Below are 20798 nucleotides of genomic sequence, written 5' to 3'. Positions count from 1 at the left end.
TTGTTTGTCAACTGTGTTTATTTGGTTAATGTTTAGAAATGCCTTGCTCGATCTGTTTTACCTTAATATTTCGCAATTATAATCCATCATTTTTACAACAATATTTCTACACTAAGTCGTCTTAACCCTAGAATCTGACTATAGCTTTTGATATATTGTCGAAGAGTTCTTGAGAGAACTGTTCTTAACCACGGTATTATATAATTAACAGACGTCGAAGTCTCGAATGTGGGATGACTCTTTGTGACCACCTATCTTTCTAACCACATACCTATCGCTATGCACAATGCATTAATTATTCGATAGAATCTTAAAGCGGCACACTTTGATGGCTTCTGCTCATAGAACGCGGAAGTGCTTGCCGCGCGGCGAAAAGCGACGCGGTAGCCAATCAACGCGTTGTTTTTCCGTAATATCCAAAAGTTATTTGGCTACCGCGTCGCTACTTGCCGCGCGGCAAGCGCTTCCGCGTTCTGTGAGCAGAAGTCATAAATCTGGATCCAATTGAGTCCTTTTAATCGAAACAGTATCGCGAGGATAATTTTACCAAATATTTTATTATAATTTCGTTTATTTTTCTCTTGTATACACATTACACATTCTCATGTTTGCTCTCTCAACTCCTCTCTACTCTCTTAGAATATCGCTCCCCATTCGCTTTCCATCAATTTCTTTTCCTCGAAATTATTTTCTATACAATATGTGTACCGAACATTTAGTTGGAATAGAGTTTTATCCGTGCTTCAATTCAGTTTCGCGTTTATATATTGCTGGATTCGATCTAAATATTTATATAAGTCTCATAGTTTTGGTGTTATGAATTTTGTTAATATAGCTATCTGTGTTTACGCAACCAGAATTGTTTGGTTCGCTCGGCCAGTTCACGCTACCAACAACGCAGCATTCACCGCAAAATTTAAATTCCTACAACTCTAACACGCCAATGGTATCAACATTCGATTTATTCTTTCACTTCACTCTTTGTTTCACCCGTAATGATAATAAGTTTATGTTCAGCATTTTCTTTTTGACAATATTCGCGAAATTTGTTTGATGTAAAACCGATTCCTCTGTCCAAGATAATTCTTTTCGGATTTTCAAAAACAGCAGCCAATTTATTTAATTTATAAAACCTCTATTGATCTACTTGATCGTATTCCGAAAAGTCATACAAATGAAAATGCATCTACGACTACAAAAGTATAACGATATCTTTTTTTAGTTGAGTGTTGTGATTCGAGATGATTAACATGATTTTCGATAAAATTGCAGAAAAAAATAAAATAAAACAGGAGAGACGGGTCAAATCGGGCAGCTCTCTTTTTTATTATTTCATTTTATAAAACCAAAGAAGGAGTATAGCGTTCCTAGGCCAACCTGGGAACACAGCCCATTGGTTGACCGGGTATCTCCGTTTCTTCGTGACAGTGCTGCTATCATCGGTTAAATCGTGTTATTAATTGTCTTAATGGCCACGCACACACGATATTTTTCTTTGGAAGAAGTGCAAAGTTTTCGAACCAGAAAATCGATATTAAGGCAATAATAAAACGAGACGTCGTAGAATCTTTCTACACAGAGCATCTGTATAGAAAAATTCGGTAAGTGCAGCACTGCATTCTGTACGAATTAGAGAATATATCGCACTAATTTTGATCTTTACTTTGTACGGCGAAATGTACAGCCGCCGTGTTTATTATTTTCCACGTGTTAAGGCAAAACCGAGTAGAAGAGACCGGGACTAGAAATCACATAGGCCAGTCAAGTTACGGTTTTACATCAAATTTGGATTCGGAATATAATTAATAGATACTTTAAGTTTAATATTTAACATGGTTTGATGTAAAAATTACGTAAAAATAATATAAAAAGTTATAATTACATCTTAAGAAATTGTAGTTCTCACACAATTTTTGCGTAAAAAATTGTAAAATTATTTTTACCAGATTATTTATTCTTACAATAATTGAAAAAAAAATATTTTAAAAAATATCGTTTACTTTATGATTTTTATTTATATTTTATTTTATTTATTATTATTATTATTTTTAGATATAAAAATGGTACGAAATTATAAGAGGAAGACTGAAAAGCAGAGCTGGACTGAGGAAAGCATGGCTGCAGCAACCAAAGATGTTATGAAGGGAATGAGTTGCAGAGAAGCTGCTGATACTCATATGATTCCTTATTATACTCTAAAATATAGGATAAAGAAAGCTAAAAGGGAAAATCCGTCTTTTTTAGAAGCTGCCCCGAAAAGATTAGGCAGGTTTAGTAACACTTTCTCAGAGGCTCAAGAAAAGGAATTTGTAAAACACATACTGCTTTTAAAAGAAAGGTTATTTGGCCTCACTTCAATAGATATACGCAAACTCGCATTTGAATTCGCTGAAAACAACAACATTTCTCATAAATTCAACAGAGAAATGAAAGAAGCAGGGGTAACATGGCTCAGGTTTTTCTTCAGCAGGCATAAGCAATTATCGCAAGAAATTTTTGAAGAAACTTCTCTTGCAAGCGCAACGGGCTTTAACCGCGGTACAGCAGTTCAATCATTTTTTAATTTATTAGAGGCTGTTTATAATAAATACAAATTCTTACCTAATGACATTTATAATGTCGATGAAACGGGCATTATAATAGAGCCAAAACCGTCAAAAGTAATAGCTCTGTGTAGAGAAAAGCAAGTTGGCTCTTTATCTCCCAGTAAAAAAGTTCTCGTTACTGCTGAGATATGTATGAATGCTGCTGGTGATTATATGCCCACAATGTTTATTTTCCCTATAAAAGAAGTAAGGCCTATGTCGAAGGATGACTTTTCTCCCGACTCATTTACCGTCTATCACGAAAGTGGATCGATTCAGAAAGACAGTTTTATTGTTTGGTTCAAGAAATTCATTGAGTTTTCTCACCCCTCACCTGAAAAGCCGGTGCTGTTACTTCTAGATGGACACGCTTCTCATACCAAAAATGTGGAACTTATCAAACTTGCACAAGAAAACAACGTCATCATCTTGTCCTTCCCTCAGCATTGGTTGCAGCCATTTGACATATCATTCATACCTCCTTTGATGACATGTTATAAACAAGTGGAGCAAAAATGGAAAGTTCATCACCCAGGACAAAATCTATCAATATATAAAGTGGAGACACTATATAAAAAGGCTTTTTCTATAGAAGCTCAAAGACAAACTGCTATAAAAGGTTTTAAAAAATCGGGAATATACCCATTGAATAAAAATAAGTTGGCTGATCATCTTAATGCTCCATCAAAAACCACTGAAAGAAGTATGCAGCAGAAAATCTAAGAAGATGAGGCCCACTCTGTGATATTTGGAAATAATCAAACCCACCCGTCAAAATTTGCAATTTCCTCGAATTTCCTTTCTTAAGAAGAAAAAAAATATACAGAAGAGAAACAAGAAAAGCAGGAAATGGAAACTGCTACTCGAAAAAGGAAGTTAGAAATAGAAGCTCTTAAAGTTGAAAAATTAAATAAAAAAAAAGCAGAAAGACAGCTCATCCTCAGATTAGGAAGAAGATGAAGCCTGGGGGGCCCGTATTCCATTCCTGCCTACCGACAACTGTCGGTTCGATAAGTGTCGTTGCGCAGGTTTTTGATATCGTGTAAAAGCTGCGCAACGACACCGACAATTGTCGGTAAGCGGATTTTAGCGGAACAGAATACGGCCCCTGCACCTCTTGCAATGATTTGTCAACAACAATCGAGCGCTGGATACAGTTTATTAAATGCAAGGGTGGGCCTATGAGTCCGGTAACAATGTAGAGCAAGAGAATATCTTTTTGTTTGTAATTTTTGTTTATAAAATACATTTTTGTGTTGTACACTATAAGAAAAAAAATTTCTGCATTTTAGTAAATATTAGTTTACAAACAACATTGATTCCATTTACCAAAATAAAGAAAAATTTCCTTGTTATTAGCATATGTGTATTCACTAAGAAGAATGCAGAAAAATTTTTTCTCATTGTCAGTGTAATTTGACTAACAATAAGATAATAGAAACTTCGTAATTGTACTTTGTAATTGTAACTTCGGTGTTTTACATGCTTTTAACCGATTTTACTCTACCGGTGGAGCAAAACCGGGTATTTTAATGTTTTAAAAATCCCGTTATCTCCCCTTGTTAATTAAATCTTTTTTAAAATAACTGGCTTTTTTTTCTCATAGTTCAAGGTCCACTAAAGACTACTAACGGCTCAGTAGAATCTTTTTGCCCTCTGATTTCTTGTAGAGAAAGACGAATCCAAAAAAGCACCCGGTTTTGCCCCACTTTTAGGTATAAGATTTAAATAGCCATCTAGCCTGTCTGTTTTTTATTTGCTGAAAATTCACGACAACTTCGAATATTCTTTCGATCGTATTATGCATATTAGGAAACCAATAATTCCGTTTTATTAGTGCTTATGTTTTTTTTTCCAAGTATGTTTGAGTGTATTTTTTTATGTATTTTATATTTTGAAGACAATAACGGTATTTATATGACGCGGGCAATTATTCATGGCGCTATTTATACGACGCAAAGTGTCGCGTCCTGTTCAAAATTTCGAAGCAATTCAGTTTGTATTGTACAGATATTGATAATACACACTTTGTGTTTGAAGCAAGCATTATATACGAGTCGCACGCGTTCTTTCAAATCTTCTCCGATTATCTAAATTCACTTTCAACCGCAAAGTGACCATTTTCGTGACCACGCCGTGCTATCAGAAATTGCAAACATTTCGACGCTACTAATTGTACATCGCCATTGTCTTCTCTAATAGTAATCCGCCTATTATAAAGTAGCCATCGCGTTGTCCTTCGTCCGCTATATAGCGAATAAGTAATTTATGAATTCGCATCCTCTCGTTGAGTCTTAGAATTCTCGCGGTAACTTTCTTTTAACTCATTTATTAGTATATTACACGACAATGGATATCAATGAATAAAAGCATCTACATGTATATTTTTACCTGTGCGATATATTTACTGTAAAATACATATACTTAAATCGAATTTTTCAAATAGCAAAGCCCATCTAGCGACGCAGATCTTTCTTATTTATTGTCAACGAAAACACATGGCAATTAGTAACAATTTTAAAGATAATTCTTAATAAATAAATTTTAAATTTTCGTAGCTATATTATTGCAAGAATTTCGCATAGTATAGGTATATCGGATGTAGCGCATCACCGTCGTCGAATTTCTGAAATATTATAGCGTATCCGTACTTGAAGGCATCCATGTGTAATTCCATTTCAGTTTTCTGTTTGTACAATTTCAACACCGGCTTAGTACTTAATGCGAATTTTAATTGATCAGAAGCTTCTGTTCTTTTCGCACCAAATTCAAATTTTGTATCTGATTTCAGTAAATTACTCAAAGAATTAATTTTTAATAAATAATTTTTAATAAATTTGCGGAAGTATCCAGTTAAACCTTAAAAACTTTGCACTTGCTTTACGTTTTCTGACTGCAAATATTTCATTACGACTTTGATTTTACTCTCACTAGACATCGCACGCTATTTAGCTTTAATATAATATTTTACTGTTACTATTACACTATCAACCACACAACTGTCCAAATATGCCATGAAAGCCGCTCATGAATTAAGCGCAACGAGATAACCAATCGGCATCGCGGAAAAGCGACAATACTTAGATAGATTCGAGTATCGGTGAGATGCCTTTTTTAGTCTGCCTTGCATACATGAGACTAGAAATCGCTCCGAGCTCTCGAACAGAGAAAAGTTGACCAATCACATTTAAACAATTCGGCAATTGACCAACGCGATTGATTAATTCTTTCACCGTCCAAGATCTCAAAGCGATTTCTAGCATCGTAGACACAAGGCTTTAGAAGTGAAAATGTATTGTACAATTCTCGATAATATGACCTAAGAAACTTGATTTTAGTCTGTAAAAATCTATTACTTTTTCCAATTGATGTTTAATCCAAAATTGTCGACAACGCACAATGTTCTTTTTAAGATTTCTAACACGGCTTCAAAATCCGTAGACGAAATAATTAAATTATCCACGTATGTCAAAATCACGCCGTTTTTAATAAAACTAGACATCACAGACGTACGCGCGCGCTATTTAGCAACAAATACACAACTGCCAAAATTATGCTATGACAGCTTGACAGCCGCTCACGAAGTCAGCGCAGCGAGAAAACCAATCAGCATCGCGGAAAAAAGTCAATAATAAACTTCGAGACTTTCGAGAAGACTTCGAGAGTGTCGATTTAACATGCCTTTTTTAGATAAGAAGAGATCCTTAAATGTTAGATTTATAAAATCCTGGAATATTGCCGGAAAGTTACATAAATAAACGGAAAGGTGCGTAAAGAAACTCGTATTGACCATTTTAACTATAAAAGACCATTTTAACTATATAAAACATTAGCTGGTTACCCGGGCTTCGCCCGGAAGTTGTTTTTCTTAAAACAACTTCATTTATGTTTCAATATCCTTATTGTGGACAAACATAAGGAGTGTTCATAGATTAAACATGTCGTAACCAATCTTTTTCTACTCGATCAATTATTTTCAGAAAAATTGGAAAAATTTCTGATACCGGTTTCCAAAAAAGATCGGTAACAAAAAACTATACAGTTTATAGCACTCCCCGGGAAATTCTATCCCTACTTCATATATAATTTTTTGCGATTCGGTCAATTAATTCCCGAAAAATTAATTTGAAAAATTTCTGATACCGGCTTCCAAAAAAATCGGTAACGAAAAATTATATACTTTATAGCACACCCCGGAAAATTCTACCCCCGTTTCATATACAATTCTTTGAGATTCGGTCAATTATTTCCCGAAAATTAAAAAGAATTAGAAAAACCGGTTTCCAGAAAATCGGTAACAAAAAACTATACACATTATGACACTCCCCGAGAAATTCTACTCCTGTTTCATATATATTTCTTTGAAATTCGGTCAATTATTTCCCGAAAAAATGAAAAAATGTCGAATACCGGTTCCCAAAAAATCGGTAACGAAAAATTATACATTCTATAACACTCCCCGGAAAATTCTACCCCTATTTTATATACTTTTGGTAAAAATTCGGTCTTATAGTTCAAGAGTGTATAAAGGACATACATACATACATACATACATACATACATACATACATACATACATTCATTTTTATATATATAGATATAGATTATCTTTTTTCTTTTTACCAAAACATGGAAAAATCCGTTCTTCAAATTAATGGTACTAATTACCGTATAGCTCCTTGAGAAGCATCTAATTTATCGTCAATTAGTGGAAGCGGATGTCAATTTTTTATCACCTTTTTATTTAATGACCTGTAATCGATACATATATTTTTGTTTACCTGTCTTTTTCTTTTTTATTTTTTTATTTTTTTTTTATTTACTAAAACCACTAGCGTAGGGGAGACCGGGGCTAAGCCGACACTATTTTTTCAAAGGCAATTTTTAATATTTAATTAAAATTTTTAGGCAAATTCAATGATATACATTTAAAGAGTGTTTCTTCAGGTACAAAATTGATTCAGGAAGTTTTGCTGTACGTCGCTTTGTTTTGCCGCCAAGAAAGGAAAAGTGACGCGAAGACAAATTTTCGAATTGAAAAATGACGGGGCGAACTCGACACTTTGTTTGATCGACACCATTTGATCGGGAACTTATTTTTTTATTGTTTAAAAATAAAAATACATTGTTTATCAAATGAAAAGACATAGTATATTAGAAACAAAAAGTCGGAATAAAGTAAACAATTATTTAAAATAATGAGAAAAAAAAGATTAAACTTTTAATTATCTTTTTCTGAACTGTCTGAAAAACAATTTATGCACGTAAACTCGCGATCAAATGTGCGCACACATTCGTCATGAGCCATATACGGTTGCATAAGATGCATTGTTTGTTATTAGAAGCTAATAAAATGTTTTCCGAACACACGCAACAGATATTCCTTAAATCGTCATCGGAATCGGACGAAACAATGACTTTTTTTGCGATAATGTCACTTTAGGTTAGTATCGTCTTTGCCCCGGTGGCGTCGTGTCGACTTAGCCCCGAACGTCGTTTTTTACTTTTGTTACTCCAAAAATATATAAATTTTGAAAATATGCAAAAATTATTATCGGATTCGTATAAAGCATCGAATTTCCCATCAAAATCACTTAGCGGTAAATTCGCAAGAGTAAAGCTCGATGAAAGAGTAGACATTTTCGAGAGATCAGAAAAATTACTTTTCACTATCAAAAACACTTATGTTGCGTTAAAAATTACACTATAACTCAGAATGTTACCAAATTCCGTTGATAATACTGGCACATAAAGACGCATTTACAGTAGCAAAGGCAAGTTTCTACGATAGATTTAAATTGGCAAAAAGCCTAGTGTCAAGTTCGCCCCGCTGTTGGCTTAGCCCCGGTCTCCCCTATTCCAAAATGAATAATGCTACCCCTGGTCTTGTCCACAAATGCGTTTACTTCCTTCGTAGGTAAGAAGTAGTAAGAAGCGTCTAGGTATCTGATATATCGGTTCGTTATTATCTCTAAGAATTATAGCCATTATATAACTTTTATCTCGCGCTTTTTGTTAGGATTGGCGATTAAATTCTTCATAATGCCTCTATGTTCGGCAGTCACACGAAATTAATCAATATCGCTATTTTCGATCGCACAATTAATTTTAAATGTTTCCGGAAGATCATTCGACACTTGGATTTCCAAGCGCGGTTTTCGCATCGTAATTTTTCCTTCTTCAACATAATAATTTGCTTTGTCAAGAGATCAGTTTCCAGGAGCAAATCGTGTCGCATCAAATTATTTGGCCACTGACAGGCTTATATCGTAAAATATTCGTCAATTTTGGTTTCCGCATTAAATTGACCTAGGTACAGTTTTATCATTTTTGCGCCTATGCCGCGAAACATAATTTCTCGGCGTGTCAAGTTTGGCGATCCTAATTTTATGTACTGATCCTCACGCATTAACGACAAATCACTGCCCGTGTCTATTATAAGAGCGATCAAATTTTTAATCTTTACATAATATTTTATAATATTTACGGCGATAGAGAGCCTAGAAATACCACACATATTTCTTACCTTGCTAATACTTTTTTTACATTTTGCCGCAAGCTGCAATGTGCTGAAATTCTTTGCAATTAAAACATTTCATATCTTTCGCTCTGAAAGCGCAATTTACCGCATAATGACTCTACGTCCCGCAATTATGATATCGCCCTACGCTTTTCACCGCATCTCGATTTTCCTTTTCGCTACCTCCTTGCGTCCATTGCGAACCCTGCTGACTCTTTTTCCACGCAGTGACAAACACCTCCAGTAACAATTTTTTTTTGTTCTTTTTTTTTGTTCTAGAACGTGGTACTTGATCGCCCTGATCTTACGGCAGTAAATCGGGAATCCTCTCAATAATATATTCGACCATTTCACCTTCGTCGATCTTGATTCGATTGCCCATTATCACCATTTGATGCATTGAAGGTCTTATTGAAGGTCTCGTCTCTTCGTCACGTACGCTGTTCGAACTGCTTTCTCACGTGCACTTTGCTCGATTCCTGGAAGATCATATTCTTTAACTTGATCAAAAGTTCATCGACGGTTATTTCTGTATAATTCGGATTCAAGCGGAACCATTCTTGCGCTTTGCCCTTCAGACGTAACCTGATCAATAATTCTTACTAAATCATCCGTCAATCCATATGCATCTCGAAGAAACTTGACACGTCTCTCCCATGCCTCGAACATACCACTGTCACCCACAAAATATCCCAATAGGCCTGTAATCGCGTTTACGCTCAACGGTTCGTGGGAGATTGCTGGATTTTAATTGTTGTATCGCTTGCCGACTCGCACCCATCGTTATTTGCGTTTTGTGACCGCCTCAATAACTCAATCTCTCGTGATGTCAAAAACTCTCGCTCCATCACTTCTTTTTCTCTTCGCAAAGTTCTATCTCCCAAGATTGAAAATGTTCGAGATTGTCGTTGTTCGCACGTTGTTTTGCACGCTCATATTCTCAAAATTTTCGATTTGTCTTCCTCCTCTTTCTCCTGGTACTCTCAACATTCATTCGCCTGTCGGATCTCCGTCCATATAATTCTCGCTATCGGTGCTGTTGATAGACCCGTCTCTCGCAATATTTCTTTTTACTCGTTGACTGTAAAATTATTCGGGATTTTCTCCACGTTCGCCGTCCTATCTCACTTGTTACTTCTCGCCCAAAAATCGTTACTCGACTCATCGCTTTCGTGCGAAATAATTCACAGTCTTCCGTCGCAAGAAGAAAAATAACTTTTTATTATATTGCTTCTTTTGTAAAAATCTCAGAAATAAGCAATCATAGCGAGTTTTGGTTTTCACTATTGTTTTCTACACATTTAAAATACTTTCAAAAATTATTTACGTCGCCAAAATTGTCATAATCTCCCTCGGATATCATTCGCAGTAACTTTCATCGCTCTCTTTTAGTGGAGACAAATTAGGTTTTTATCTTGGAACCGGTTAAAACTACTCGGATTTAAACTTTTTTTTTTTTTTTAATGTAGGTAATTAAAAACATTACAATGTTTATGGGTTAAAAATTGACGCTAATTGTTTATTTAATAAATTTTTATTTAATAATTATTTAATAAATTAAAGCGTCAATTTTTAACCCATAAACATTGTAGTGTTTTTAATTACCTATATTAAAAAAAAAACGTTCAAATCCGAGTAGTTTTAACCGATTTCGAGATAACGTACTTTTTTGGTCTAATTTGCTTCCACTATTTATCTATCTCTCATAGCGTCAACTCACGTCAACCCCGGCTGACAATATAAGCTCTCAAAATTATAAAAGATACTTGAAGAATAGCGATAATGCTTTTATAAAATTCTAAGTATATTTAATAAAGAAAATAAAATACAAGAAAAGAAGTTATATATAACTGGCCGATGGACAAACGAAAACTACCTGACCGTGCTTGGTTCGCCGATCATATTCAAGTTTTCGCTAAATTAGCACGTCTCTCAAATCAAAAGGGACGTCTATTGTTTGCTAATTGTGTTGACCTGCTGTTTAAAAACGCCGATGCCTTGCTTGATCTAACTGTCTTATCTTAATATTTCGTTTTTAGTTTTACATTAAATTTCATTTCTTCCACATATATATGTATATAGAACAAATACGGGACATATTCCCGTGTTATACGGGGCTCTTATATATATAAATATATAAATATAGTATTTTATTATCTCTGATGTATATCCTTTTATATGAATTTGTTGGATCATCTCGCAGCAACTGGCATTAATTGATCGATTGTCAAATCGAACACATACGACAATTAATTGCCCATCTCTGCCAATTTCACGCGTAGCTGCGACCTACTCACACGACACGGACACGAGTGATTTTAATTGATGTGACATTGACTCAATGAAATTCGACACATGAACTTCGCGTTTCATGCGCTCGCGGCAATGCATCTAGCGACCGGTTGCTTGTTCATTTAACTCATTCGTAAATCAACAGCAATTACCGCTGCTTCACATGCTCGCAATAATAATGCGCGAGCCGAAGGGCTTAAAACACAGAGTAAATAATACACGCGCTCGACAGCCGCGACTTTCGCAATTCGTTCGCGTAAAAGCACCACTGGTGACTTTATTCCTGGTCGAGATACGGACGATTGTCCCGAGGGGAGTAAGGAGAAGGGAGGGTTAACAACTATCCAGCAGACTCTCTTTTCGCCACTCCCCCTCTGGGACCGGAGGGAAATAACCATGTTTCCTCCCTCCATCCACAATCATTACCAGCTATCGCGCAAAGGGGGTATGACTTTGGGCTCGTGGACCGTGCATAATAGCCACTCCGTTCCGCGCCATTGTGACGTCGTCTTTAAAAGCTCGCAGGATAGTCGGCGAAATGCTGAATAAGCGAAGCCGTTTGGCGCCCCCTTACGCGTTTCGACTATGTAACGGCAACCCTCCCTTCGTTAAGGAGACTCTTGTTGTTGGTTCAGGAAATCGCGCTTTCCGACGTAGTTTCCTAGTGGGCTTTCGCGTTCACGTCATGCGATTAACTATTTGCGACTCTTATAAAATTACAAAAATTAAATAACGATATATATATATATATATATATATATATATATATATCCTTAAATAAATATTAACATATTAAATAATATTGCAAACAATGTACATGCGACAGTTTATGCATTAAATATATGCGATCCCGTATATTATATCGTCTCAAAGTAATAATTAACTCGAATTAGCAGATCAGTCGGAGTCGATTCGATAAAATAGATACGGCCCATTTGATTCCAGCCACCATTTTGTGTTCTACTTCTAAAGTTTCCAGGAGTTCTTGATTTCCGTAAACGTGAAGTTTCTTACCAACTGCGTCAGCAGTTTTAATTCGTGATCGTTTAAAGTAAGACGGCGACGAAAATTTCCAGGGAACATTTAAACAAATGAGTATGTATGTACACGCTTTGAAGTTATTTATTTTACATTCACGGTGAAAAATATTTTGTATTTGAGTAGATTTCTGTCCATGTAGAAATTTTTGTGTTAAATTTTTAACATACACTGTAACATATTGTCATTGATTATTTTGAACTTTTTGCATTAAGTTAATATTCAACGTTTTTAAGAGTTAAAATGACACAATTTATGTGTAAATGCACGAATTCTTGGTGACATATTTTATATATTAAAATGAACTTTACACCTAAGTTGTATTACTTTCCTCTCTATTAAGAATTTCCATCTGTCTGTTAAATAGACATTTTCTTATGCTATCTGTATATTATAAAGAGATATCAACCGCAAGTAATTGCGAACGAAATATAGGAATATAGATTTGTTCTACCATCCATTAATGGTTAAATAAAATAAAAAAGACATCTAACAATTTTAAAGTCTCACATTATAAACGTAGTAGTCGTGTAAGCGACCATCAATGCATTTCGAAAATCATAAAATATCCCAAGAAAAAGATACAGATTAGAAGTACATAAATTTCCGTTCAATGTTTAATAAATTTTACCTTAAACTTCGAAATTTAAACTTATTGTGTACTCGTACATAAATATAAGCTTACGTGACAAATGTCAGTATTTCGAGTAAGCCAACTTCAGCAATACGTTTTGTTAAGTTCTAAAGTGTTCGAAACATCAATAGTATCGGACAAATGAAATAGAAGAAAGTATTAAGCGCGAAAAAGAGGCACACCGTGGAGGTATCCATTTGTATATTGCCGTCGTAAATTTCTACGGATTAAACATTTAATTGCGTTCCAGGCGCTTATTCTGCAAAACTCGCGAGCACGAATGCTTCGGGCGGACAGGTGTGTGCGCGGCTTTAAGTTTCACGACACTTCCTCGAGATTTTACGATCAGCGGACCGGACGAAGACTTGATCCCGGTCCGGATCCGAATACGTTGCCTGGCTCCAGCGTCTATCTGAAGCCGACACTCCACAGATGTTGTTTCCGACTTGATCCCATCTCACTCGATAAGTCGATTGTAATGGAAGGGGAAAATCCACACCTCAACACATGTTACCTTCTTATACCACTTATAAAATGTTCAAATCTTACTCAATATCGATCTTGAAAGAAAAACGCGAAAGTATATGAAATACTCGTATATCGAAATGTTCTTTTATCATTTAATAAAAACTTTAGCACCGAGTAAAGAACTTTGTGTTAAATTTAACACATTTCACATGTTCCAATTTATTCACTCTAATTTTTATATTAATTTAACAGAAATAAGGCAAATATGCTGTACCTAAACAAATAACACAAAATTGTAACGCATGGACGCTATCTGGAAGCAAAGTTTATGTTAAATTAACATATTTATAATATAAATTTAATTAAAATAAAATGTTATTCTTACATTAAATGTTATTCTTTTTTCTCTTTTTCTTGCAGAAAACAGAAGACAGCGATATCTCTTTGTAATATATGTATAACATAAGAAAATGTCTATTTAACAGATGGAAACTTTTATAGAGAAAAAAGTAACACAGTAACTTAGATGTTCATTTTAATATATAAAATATGTCACCAAGAACTCATGCATTTACATATAAATTGTGTTATTTTAACTCTAGAAACGTTAAATATTAACTTAACGCAGAATATTCAAAATAGCACAATAACAATACGTTACATTAACACTAGTGTATGTTGAAAATTAAACACAAAAATTTCTATACGAATAGAAATCCACTCAAATACAAGATGTTTTTTCCGTGTAGAATACCTTTTTTTAGAAAAAAAAAAGATTAAATATTTAAATTATTCTGTTTAAAAAGAAGTTAAAGAAGTAATATCTACCAGTAATTTTAATTTAAAAAGAGACTTAAAAAAGTATCTTTTTAAATTAAAAAGAAGTTTATATGTGAGATCAATTAAGATATAACATTTTAATTCAAAGATAAGAGTACAGCAAATATGGAAATTTTTTATAGTGCAATATATCTCGCACCTGGAAAAAATGCAAGCAAGAACGAAAGCGAAATCGGGTCTTTTCAACGAAAAATGGAGAAACTTGACGGATTTCGATGGATCATTCCTATTACGAGGATTTTAGGCGAGGCACGAAGCGAAACGAACCGGATCGAAAATCCACTGACGTTCGTGCTGGAAGATTCGGTAGTACGTGGCCGTCGGCGGAATAGGAAGTCGAACTTTATAGGTTCGTAGGAGCTCTCTTGACGTTTTCACAAGATATATTACATCTTCCGATGCAACTGACGGTCGAAAGTTCCTGCCAGTTCTATTTCTCGATGCAAATTGATAGCATTTATATGCATTTCACGTGAATTTTAATTGAAAAGCTGCTTGCAATACTTAAATTCAAGTTTGAAGTTCGCGTAGCGAAGTAGTATTCCAGTTCACGTAATAAATAAGTTATAATATTATCCTCGGCATCGCATTGTGTATCGAACACGAAAGTTGTATATTACATTTGGAGGATACGCAAATAAAATTGAAAACAATTTTAAGCGATTTAATAGTACGAGCAATTCTCGTACAATTAAAAGTTATTAATGCTTATCGTTAACGAACTCGGGAGTCACGTTCTAATTAGGTACTGTGCAAACTCGCTCCCCGACAACTCGCGATGAAAGTAGAAGCTTGCAGACCGGAGAACGGTTATTCGTCCGCGATTTTTCGATTCGTTGCTATCATATTTATTACACGCTAAGCCCGCAGTCGCGAGAAAGTAGCACGCCGTTATCGAGCCGTGCGCGACCGGACGCGATCCGCAGCTGCATCTGCATCCGGACGTTATCCGGGATGGTCGGCGACTCGCAGTTCCCTCACACGTAAGGGGAAGAGAGTTAGGACGTGGGTGAGACAAGGAGGAAAGCAAGTTTAATGGGTCAGGACGCGCGAGGGGCGCAGCTGCAATCCTTGGCTATCGAAAGCCGAAGAATGGACGGGAAGAAGAATATCTGTAGAATATTATTATTCAGATCGGGCGTGGGACTTTCTCTCTATCTATCTATCTATTTATCTATTTATCTTTCTCTCCCTCCCTCTCTTTTTGTCTCGCAATCTCGCCGACTTCCACGAACTTATAATGACCGAGGTGTGCTTTCTTGAACTCTACCCTCGTTATCGCGCGGGATAAATACGCGATTTACATCGACACTGCCGCGCAGACGTGCATTGCAACTCATCTGAATTGCAACTAGATCCCAGATTGTCTCATTTTCTAGCGCAGAAAGTATACGTTTCGTAAAATATCCATTATGCTCTTGATCCATAAAATTGAACGGTTAATGCTAAGACTAGCTTATATAGGTATGTTATTAAATTTTAAATTTTTTTTTAATAATATAAAAATATAGATCCCCAAATTATATAGATTATACACATTAACATTTTCTTTCTGAAGAAGATCAGGATGGTACTCTGTCTCAAATTTCTAGTCTGCCTTATTTTGTGTTCTCTCTTCTCTCTTCCCAGCCTCTCTTGGTGCTCGAGACTTGCAGACTCTCGCTATTTTATGCAGTGTTAGCACGATACGACGGTATTTTCAATTATTAAAAAATGCGATACTGCTGTATAACGCTTGCATTAACGACAGTGGTAAAGCGACGTCGGATAATCGAAAAATCATTAATACTACGCGGAAAGAACGGTTTTGCTGAAGTATCTAAAAATTAACTACATCAGTAAAATAATTATATAGCAGGTCGCGGAAGTATGATGATAATGCTGTAAAAAATTTTGACATTTTAGCAATCAGTTTGAGTGCTTTATACATAGTTATTTTGATGGTGCAACAAAGATATTTTCAGACCTGTATCTAGCTAAATTTTTAGATACTTCAGCAAAATTTCCGTATAACTCGTGCATGTAACGTTTCGGGAAAATATTTGCAAGATCGATTCTCGTTACAATTTATATATTTTAATCGCATTTCACTATAGCTCAATATCCGATATACGTAGATATGTATATTTACTAAATTATCAGCGGACCAACGGCGCGATGGGCGATACATTTCACGCACTGCGCGTATATCAATTAACAATTATCCTATTAAATAATTCCAACGTCCGACTGTTAACGCTGATATCGCTAAAATTGCTCGTCGCTATTAGTCTATAAACGTTCACGCACACGCCGCGAACAAGCGAGCTCTTCCGCAAAACGCCCGTATTTCACCGGCACGCCCCCCTCATTAAAGTGGCGTGCTAAGGTGGTGTGCTAAGCGCAATAAAAAAAAACCGAGACCTAATTTCCCTGCGACAAGTCGCGCTAAACAGTCGCCTTTATTCCTTGAGCGGCAATTATTTCTCGGACGATTACGTTATCACGTCGCGCCGGCCGCTCGCGTATCAATGTCGAGAATCACGGACGATTAATTATACGAGGCTATCGCAGCAGTTGCCTAAATTAGCCTACAGATTAACCCTTTCGCACTTTGTGCCCGTTATGATGGACACTACTCCCTTCCTCATTCGCAATAAGCTAATATGTAGAATCATGCGAAGTAACTGAGATATCGTCAAGATACATTTTTTTTAATAGTAAAAGATTGACAAATTTTATATTGAGAAAAACTAAAGTTACTGAGAAATAAAATTACTGAAAAGTACTAAAAGGACAATTGTATTTATAAAATTATAGAGTATCTATAGTTGAAGAATGGTTACAAATTTCAAACGCATTTCAGATAGAAACTGATGAGAAATTCAGATTTTCCTCTGAAATAAAGACTCGAAGGTTCGATAGCCGTAAATTCACGCTTGTTGCGGTCCGTCCTAAACCAAACACCAGTCATGGTTGCCGTCGCCGGCGTGGCGTCATTAATTGAGGTAATACTAATTACCATCAGCTTCGTCCGTTCTGGCGCGATGATACCGTGATACGCAAGCACGGTGATAATTAATGAGCTAGAAACTTTGGTTGTCCCAGCCGCAACAATATACGCACCGATGCGGAGCATGGCGAGGCAAGAAGATGGCGTCACTCATTAGGCAAACTGTTTCGTAACAGGCACGGCTGATGAATCATTAGTCGAATCATTAGTTGACTTAGCAAGTACGTGACAGATTTTCGACAAGCCGGCAAGCCGCGCGAATGTCACATTGCGCTGATGAGCTAATATATGCGGAAGTAACAATGTTCTAACCAATTATAAGAAAGCACTGAAGTATGCTATACATTCCAATTGGCGAAACACTCGCAGACATAATATATGTAAATGATCATATCTGAAGCCTAAATTAATCGATTACCGTGATCATGCAAAAATCGCAAAATTGAAATTAGTAATAAGATTCAATTGTCCCACAGCTCAGTTGCATTAATATAATACGAAAAGTATTTCTGAGATTTTTATTTATACCTTTAAGCTTCTATATTTAATTTAAAAAAAAGTATAAAAGTGAATTTTCATTCTCAGAAGCACGTATAAAGTAACATAAAATAACATTTTACAATATATTTTGTTTTCTCGAAAGCTACTACTTGGATCGTTAATAACATTTTATAATCTGATAACACATGTTCTAAAAATTGATATAAAAACAAGGACGATATGTACAAGCAAAAATAGATCAAAGCGCTAAGAACGTTTTGTAACTTGTTACAAAATTACTTTTCAAAGCGATAGGAAGTCGGTCGCAATTTCTACAGTTCTTCACGCGAAACCATTGATCGGTTTTCACGAATGGTTTCAGCGGATCGAGCAGGCGGTACGTCATATCCTTGTAATACCCATCCTGTCGTTCTCTTTTCTCCCTCGCGGCAGGCTTTTGTGCTGACTGTCGCGCACGATACGTGTATTTATCTGTATGTAGTACAAAACTCGCATTTCGAGCTATAACTTCTGCAATCAGACGATGGTCGACGAAAGAGATACGAGAACCGCTAGAAAGACGAACGAAATTGGAGGTAAATCATATGTCAGAAATGTGACGCGGCATGGAAAGAGCACCTTCAGCGAAACGCGAAAACTCAAATATTGTATCGTTTCTCTTGACATGACTGTGTCTGACAAATATAGTTAAAATATTTTTAAAATACTTGTTTCTCTCTCTATTATACCTATATTTATCTAGTCTATTATTTTAATTTTGTTTTAAATTATTTTAATATTTTTATACATAAAATGGTAACGTAGATTTTTCGTATTTATTGATAGCTCTGCAGAGCTTTAAATTGCCTGATATCTAATTTACGATTCTCGGTGTGTCGCCGAAATGAGTAAATCCGCCACATTTCTTGCTTCCATTCGTCTCGTTATCTCTCCCCTTTGTTTCGAAGAAAGAAATTAAATTTTATCTATTGGGTATTGTGTGTGTCATTCGTTCGACAGCGAGACAGGAGTATAGTTACGAACACTTTGGCAGTAACAAAGAAAAAGTCACGGAAACTGATCGATTCCGACACGGTCCGGAACACACAAAGGAATGGATCGACGTCTCTGATTTCCAGTAGTGGAAACAGACTGTGACGCCAGACACTCATGATTCTGCCGATAACGATATCTGTAAGCAACGATTGTAAGGTGTAATAGTTGATGAATTTGTCAATACGTCGACAAATGGCTCGAAAGCGCGGAGAGGCGTGAATTTTTGAAAAATGTTACATATACGTCTCCATGCACAATGCGATTTACAGCAAAAGCGTATGCTTAAATAGAATTTACTGTAAAATATCCTATCCAATTGTATAATGTATTCTAAAAAATCAAGACCGTGGTTATTGAACTTGAAAGACCAATGGATAGCGTTACGTAGCTTCTTTGCCGCAAAAAATCCGTTCGATAATAACGAGTAGGGAGTAATTAGAAAATTCTCTCGAGCGCGATATCGTCGAAATAAGCGAAGCCAATAAATCCACGACTACTAATCCATAGGCAAACGCGGTCATTCAATTACACCCCGTACCCGGATCGTTCCCTGGAGATCTGGTCGCCAGAGATACGCCGGGCGGATTGACACTCACGTAAACGTCGAAAAGAGAAGAGAGAGGCGGAACAGTGGCGAGAGGAAGAAGGGGGCTACGTCGACTGAAACGAGAACTCAAAAGCGAGTCGTCGGTGTTGCTGGTAAAACCGGTGAGGCGTTACCGTCGTTCCCCGTCGTTATATACCAGAGACCGTGTGCCGTTATCGCGTTTTATCAGAACCTAAACCGTTGAAAACCACCCTTGCTCTCACTGCCGTTTTCGCGACAGCTCTTCTCTCTCTCTCTCTCTCTCTCTCTCTCTCTCTCTCTCTCTCTCTCTCTCTCTCTCTCTCTCTCTCCCCTCCTCTCTCTCTCTCTCTCTATACACGCTTTCCTCCGTCCGGTATGTTTGCTTAATTCGATTCCGCGCCGCCGCGCGGCGTAATAGAAATAATGGAATTCATCTAGCAGAACGATAGCTCGAGTTGTTGTTGCGATAAAAATACAAAGTAAAAACAGGAGGGATAGAAAGATAAGGGAACGGGAGGAAGAAGGAAATCATTATATCGCGTGATACGAGATAATTTCCGTATTCTGAAACATAATATATTGACACATTTTCAAGTTGATAATCGCGCGAGTCCGCAAGCGTACGTTCCATTTACAATCCTGAAATAATGAGTCGATAATGACGTAACTGTCAAATGTGAGATAGAAACAATCGTTGTACTCAATTTCATCCTTTATAATAGTTAACTACGTATGAAATGTTGCATTTTGAAAATATCCGAGTTTTTTGCAACGTTTTCAAGTTAATAAATTTTTTTTATGCTTCTATTGTCGTGTCTCTATAACTAGAGGCTCCATTTATTTGACACAAATCTTCTATTTGTTACTATCATTATTACAATCAGTTAATGGAAATGTGGTTATCTCTAAAATTGGTATAATAATCATAAAAAATGTTAGTACATGTTTAAAAATACTCTACCAAGAACCACAGTTTTTTGTAGTAATCGACAAAACAAACTATAAAAAGGTACACATATACATGAGTTTTTAAGGGAAGTTAAAAGTTTTTCTAGGAAAAAAATAGAAAATATTTGTTCTACACATCGATCGGTAAAATGTACGCTTCAAACAAATAAGAACGCTTTGTTTGTTGTTCATTTATTGGACTGTTGGCGATGGAAGTGAGTGATACCTGCACGAATTGTCACGTTACTCTTAACGAAAAATAAACGCATGGGAGGAGAGGTTCCACCTTTCTTCTTTACTATGTAATAATTAAATCAGTACGAAATTACCTTTTTCAAAAAAAGGTAAAAAAAGGCGCCAAGTACACGCGCAATGTA

The 20798-nt window shown here is 36.0% G+C and overlaps 1 protein-coding gene across 6 annotated transcripts in view; it reads right to left on the bottom strand.

Moving 5' to 3' along the window:
• Nucleotides 1-20798, bottom strand: part of LOC112456604 — a 200900-nt gene that overhangs the window by 134762 nt on the left and 45340 nt on the right. The gene's annotated exons all lie outside the window — the stretch shown is intronic.

The sequence above is a fragment of the Temnothorax curvispinosus genome, unplaced genomic scaffold (assembly GCF_003070985.1).
Source record: "Temnothorax curvispinosus isolate PA1 unplaced genomic scaffold, ASM307098v1 QBEX01006993.1, whole genome shotgun sequence".
NCBI lineage: Eukaryota > Metazoa > Arthropoda > Insecta > Hymenoptera > Formicidae > Temnothorax > Temnothorax curvispinosus.
This window is presented reverse-complemented; position numbering and strand designations above follow the sequence as displayed.